Genomic DNA, 6,524 nt, shown 5'->3' on the forward strand with positions numbered 1-6,524 from the left:
GCAATGGATATCTGTTCTTTATTGTCACCTTATTCAACTGCCGGTAGTCGATACATAAGCAAAGAGTGCCATCTTTTTTCTTAACAAACAATACTGGCGCTCCCCAAGGTGATACACTAGGGCGGATGAAGCCCTTTTCAAGTAGTTCTTGCAACTGTACCTTCAACTCCTTCAACTCTGTTGGTGCCATTCTGTATGGTGTTATGGAGATTGGATCCACACCAGGCATAACATTAATTTCAAACTGCACCTCTCTTTCTAGAGGTAATCCTGGCAATTCATTAGGAAACACATCTGGAAAGTCATATACTATAGGGATGTCCCTCAATGCTGGACTCCCCACTTGGGTGTCTACCACATGTGCCAAGTATGCTTCACACCCATTTCTGATTATTTTTCTGGCTAGTGTAGCCGAAATGACATTTGATGGCAATAGCTGCCTCTCCCCATGTATTACTACATCACTGTACTGAGGGAGACCAAAAGTGATTGTCTTCAGTCTACTGTCAATCATGGCGTGATGCCTGGCTAACCTGTAACACCCCTAATTTTTAAATTTATTATTTTTGGGTAAATATTGATGTTTTAATTTTATTTAAATTTTAGGAAATTATTTGAAATTTTTCAGATTTTCGAAATCGGGTTTGATTTCTCGAAAATATAAAACTTTGATGATTTTTAAAAATTAATTTAAAGACCACATGGCAAAACTAAAAATATATTTGGAGTCTATAAATTTTTCTGAGTTTTCTAGAATTTTTTCGAAATTTTTGGGCCTCGTTTCGGTCCCAAGGTAGAGTAAAAATTTAAAATTTTGTATCCTGAATCGAACCGACCGAATCAAACCGGACCGGATCGGGCCGCTCCTTTTTCTTCTTCTTCTCCTCTTCCTGCGCGTGCTCTCCTTCCTCTCTCTCTCTCTCTCTCTCTCTCTCTCTCCTCCCTCCTCCCCTCGCCGACCAGCTGCCTCTCCAGCCACCCGGTGCCTCCCACCCACTCACGCCACACGGAATCTTTGGGAAACGTTGCACAAAGCGACACAACGCGCAAACGCGCCTCTTCGTCTTCCCGGCCGAAATTCGGCCAATCCGGCCACCATTTGGGCCGGGTCTTGAGTCTAAACCCATCTACACCTCGAGAGCTTTCCATAGACACCAAGAACACCAAAATCCATCGAGCGGTTTGTCCAATTTTTGTCCAAGAAGTTTTAGCCCATTTTGACTTTTGGGCTAGATTTCTCGCAAACCGTGAACCCCACGAGAAAACCGAGAGTACCAGAGCACTCCACTCGTCGAGAGCTTCGCGACAATATAAATTTCAAAATTTTTCAACACCGTTTTTCGGTGGGTCCCATGAAACTTTGTAGTGTTTTTTCAAGCATTAAATGAGTTTAAAAATTTTCATAAAATTTATGTACTAACCCCCGTGTTGTGGGCTTCGTGTAGGTATCTTCAATTCGCGGAAATTCGATAGTTGTCCAGGTCTGTGAATTTCCGGCCAGACAGACCGGCTACCGAAAAAGTCTCCAAATTGGATCGAGGTTTTGGCTACCCCACCATTGTCAGATGTCCCGAGCGCGTCCCCAAAGTCGGAATCGGCATAGGTAAACCTGAACTTTGCTTTTTTGTAATTTTCTAGTGCTTAAATGGGATTAAAAATCCATAAAATATTCATGGTAGCTCAGAAAATTATGATTCTTTTTGCAATAGCCTAGTAATATTGTTAAAGACCGCGGGCAAAGTTTTAGAATTTTTAGAGCTTATTTGGGCAGTTTTTGCAAAAATGATCAATTATAAGGACTAAACTATAAATTTACATATTGTGATCGAGGACTGTTTCGATGGGCCCAGGAGGGGCTGTGTGATGTGATTGAGTTGTGAGTGTATGATTTGTGAATATAGAAGTGCGTTTTGAACCCTTTTGCAGGTTGGGTAGGTCCTAGGTATAGGGGAGACTCTGCCAAATTTTCGGCACGACTTAGGACGTATTTGGTCTTTTCTTAGTTTGTATTGAGTCAAATTTACTAAATAATTGCAATAAAATTGTCAGGTGAGCCGGGACAGCCTTCTTCCTCCACCCAACCTCTTCAGTGACCGTTGTCAAGTCTGTGAGTAAAATATTAATTTTAATTGTAATTTCACTATTATTATATGTTCAAGCATGCCCATGCATCACTTATATGTTTATATCTATGTAGTTAAACTCTAGGCACGTTTTATGTTGCATTCACAACTGTTAAAGTGCCATGGATGTCGTTGTGGTAATTTGGAGCAGTGTGCGTGCGTTGGCGTGCGTGTGATGTGGTGTTGGCTATAGATAGGGCGGGTAGTCACGGCTTGAGATCTTCGCTGGGACCCGGTCCTTCGGGGTAGTCACAGCTTGAGTTCTTCGCTGGGGCCCCGATTTGGTTTATTAAGCGAAAGTCCAGCTTGAGTTCTTCGCTGGCACAGGTTGGATTTAAGAGGGCTGTATAGGGGATCAACTCCCATATATTATGATTGATATTACTGGGTGTGTGAGTGCTCTAAATTACCTTTTTGCTGTTATGATGTGAAAATATTGCTGATGTTGCATTTCACTCTACAGGGTGCATTAGTTTTAGATAGTTATAGAGATTATGGTTAAAATTGATATTTTACTCTCTGAGTCGAACACTCACTCCTGTTCAATATTTTTCCAGGCCATAGGAGGATATTTTTGAGGTTAACCTGCTTTTCTCTCTCACAGGTCGTTTATTAATGTTTGTATAATTCAGTTAACTTCTAGAATTTTCGCATGTGTTAGAAATATTTATTTGATTTGGGTCTGTAATATAAATTGTTATTTTGGACCTGTAAACTTATTATTTTATGCATGTTGATGGACTGGATGAGGGAGCTGAACTCCCATTTATTTTATGTTGTTATGAGTATGTGGAGGGTGAGCTGAGCTCCCCAATGATTATATATTGTGTTTACAGGTCGGGTGAGTCAAAAACTCCCTATTGAAAGGTCCATTATGGCCGGACTCTATCCGGTTGAATTCTTGAAATTGGGCCCAATGGGCCTTAGAGTTGGGTTAAGGAATAGTTAGGCTTACTACAGGCCTCGGGGGCTTTAGGCTGGCCCAGGTCCTAATGCCGGTCCGGCCCATAGGTTGGGTTGTGACATAACCAATCCATGCCCAAGAAGATATCATAATCTCTTAAGGGCATTTCAATAAGATCAGACAGAAAAGTATGTCCTTGGATCACCAAAGGACAATCCCTATACATTCTATTGACCCTGACCTCCTATCCTAGTAGACTTGTTACTAGCACCTCAAAGTCCATTTTTGTACATGAAACAGCAATGCAATCAATGATGCTAGCACTCACATAAGAATGGGTAGAACCCGGATCAAATAACACAAACACATCTTGATTAAAAGTTAAGAAGGTATCAGCCACAATATCAGATGTCTCGGCCTCTTCTCTCTGTCTCATTGCGTAGACTCTGACCGGAGCACTGCCTTGCTCTGATTGATTCACTGTGCCTTGGCTGCCTGCTGGACTACCTTTACCCCTACCTCTACCTCTGCTAGGTGGTTGTGAACCTCTGGTGACAGGATTCTGGACTGACCCTTCAGCAGTAGTAGGAGGTGGTCCAACTCTGCGAGTACTGGTGTAGTCTTTGGCAAAGTGCCCTGTGCCTCCACAGTTATAACAGGCTCCTATGGCCTTGTAGCATACCCCACCATGAGTTCTTTCACAAGTTTCACATTGGCGGGGAGGGTAGGAACTTCTGGTACTCTGCTGACCAGATAGAGGATTTCTGTCCCAAATATCTTCCCCTACCGGACTTCTTACCACCTCTGTAATGTCCCCCAAAGTTTTTCCTCTTTCCAGTAGGACCACTGGAACTCTGTTCTACTGACTTTCCCTCTTTTTCTGTCTTCTCTGATTTCTTTCTCTTAGGGGCCACTTTAAATTCAATTCTTTCTAATTCTAGTGCTTAAGAAATAAGCTCGGAGAAGTTGTTATGTTTGAATCCGACCACTTGTAATCTGATACTGGGCTTCAAGCCGGTTTCAAACCTCTTACATCTCTCCCTGCTGGTAGCAAGTAGACTTACTGCATAATGGCTCAAGCGGGAAAATTTTCTTTCATATTCAGGCACTGATCTACTCCCCTGTTTCAGACTTAGGAACTCTTGCAGCTTCTGGTCCACATAAGCATCAGGGACATATTTTTGTCTGAACTCCCGTAGAAAATCATTCCATGTTAGTACTGAAGGTTCTACCAGACTATGGGGAATGGTTTTCCACTAGTCATATGTATCCCCCTGTAGTAGAGACACTGAATATTCAAATCTGAGCTTCTCTGTACAATGTAGCTTCTTGAATACCCTATCCATTCTCTCTAACCACTGTTCTGCCTCTAAAGGATCTACTGTCCCCTTGAACTCAGTAGCTCCATATTTCATCAATTTGTCGTACTGCCTAGCAGAAGACTGTGGTTGTATCACAGGTGTCTGTAGTGGGACTTGAGTAGGCACATTACCAGCCATTTGTTGGAACATTGCAGCCATCTACTGAGCAAACTGAGCAGGAAACTGCGGTATTGAGGGGGCTGGTGCTGCTGATCCACTGACATTGTGTAGGGCTGGGGCATCCCCTTGTACCTCAGTCTCTATCGATTGATCGACTGAACGATCACCCTCTTCCATAGTCAATTCGAGGATATTAGACCTCCTGAACAAATAACACAAGGAGATTTCCTCCCGTTAGTGCATATTTATAATGTAATGTACTGTATGTATCAAATAATAACATTGAGCAGTTGTACTATGAAGAAAGAATATTCAATTTACAGGTGAAAACAGAATTTAAAAACTAGCTCTGATACCACAAAAAACATGTCACACCCTACCCCTCTGTAAGGCATAACATGATCCCGTAGTATACCTAATGAATCACCAACTTCGTCTACTGATAACCCATTAAATACACTACAAGAGATTTTAAACCTTTTCTTAGTTCTTTTTACAGTGGTGAGCACTATTTATAGGTGTTAAAAAAAAAATTTTAACTGAAGTGAAACTAGATAACATATTTGAAGTATTAATAATTTCTGTAAAAATTTTGGCAGAGTGCCATCTATATTTTGAATAAAATAGTTCTTCAAAAACCTGTAAAAAGCACTTCAATTATTTTGTTCAATCCCCAAACTCCAATATTCAATCAACACAATAAGTTTCTCAACAATTGTCAACTCAAATCCACAATGATTTTCCAATGTTTTCAAAAGCTGAGATAAAAGAAATATATCACAATATTTACAAACCAAAATAATTTACAAATTTAGTTTACAACTTTAATGTATAATTTTAATTTACAACTGTTCAAAACCAAGAATACTATATAATACAGTGAACATACATTACAATACAAAATATAAAATATGGTATACTCAATATACCCGATGAACTCTCAATGAAGCACTAGCAGCCTAGTCTGCACATTAGTCTATCTACTGCGTGACAATGAAAAGCTATCGCTGAGCCAATGTCTCAGTGGTGCACAACATTAACAAAATACAACTTTAAATCATAAATCATAAGTCACATAAATAGTGGATACTTAAAACCATAGTTAAATTCAAAAGACAGTGAATGTCAATAAGAATTTAAACTCCATTTCACAATATCACAATGAATATCAATAAATCACACACACAGCTTAATCATGTTCCAAAGTCCAATTCATCTCAAAAGTCGATGGCTAGTGAGGAATAACATAGGTAGCTAGCAATAATATGAGTACTCATTCTATTCGTCCTCAACAGGCACACACCTCAACACTTCAGCCAGAGAGGGAATTCAAAGTCAATTCATCCCACTAGACAAGCTAGCGAGGAATTCAATCAATATACATGATAGCTGTGGTTTCAAACCATTTACAATGCTTTTCAATCAATAAGTATCCATTAAATATCATTCAAATAATTTTTCACAATTTAAAATAATAATATACAAATTGTCATAATTTATTTCAATTGAAAAATTCAAAAGAAATAACTGTTGTGCACAAACCTCTGATAAATGTCTCTTGGCCCTGACTCAGTGTTTCCTTCCCCTTCCCTGAGTCTTTGCTAACTAAAACACACAATTTGAAGTGTTTCAGTACTCATTTATACTATCTCTAACAATAAGGTTCATTAGTTAATTTATTGAATTCTATTATTTTTCTTAGTCAACCTAAAATGTTGACCATCGATGCACTCTAGGTGAATTAGGTTTTAATATTACCAATATGTCACATTTTATAGCCTTTTAGTATTGGTACATGTTACCAAATTCATTTTCAAGTATATTGCATTTTATTGCAATTTGCCGGATTTCAGTATACTAATTTGACCTAATCGGATGACCTAGTTCCCTCAGTTATCGGGTTTCGATCAAAACTACATACTTGTAGGTCTATGTCTTATTGCACGCGGGGCAAAATTTCAGGTCATTCTGAGTTGTGTAGACCAAGTTATGGTCAATTTACCAATGCTAGACAGA

At 39.5% G+C, this 6,524-nt stretch overlaps 1 long non-coding RNA gene across 1 annotated transcript; it reads left to right on the top strand.

Moving 5' to 3' along the window:
- The first annotated feature begins 1,022 nt into the window (after positions 1–1,022).
- LOC131182535 (uncharacterized) lies at positions 1,023–4,396 on the top strand. Its single transcript, XR_009150812.1, has 3 exons — positions 1,023–1,603; positions 2,050–2,107; positions 2,681–4,396. It is a non-coding gene; the product is annotated as an uncharacterized LOC131182535 (long non-coding RNA).
- Positions 4,397–6,524: the final 2,128 nt, after the last annotated feature.

The sequence above is a fragment of the Hevea brasiliensis genome, chromosome 8 (assembly GCF_030052815.1).
Source record: "Hevea brasiliensis isolate MT/VB/25A 57/8 chromosome 8, ASM3005281v1, whole genome shotgun sequence".
Taxonomy (NCBI): Eukaryota; Viridiplantae; Streptophyta; class Magnoliopsida; order Malpighiales; family Euphorbiaceae; genus Hevea; species Hevea brasiliensis.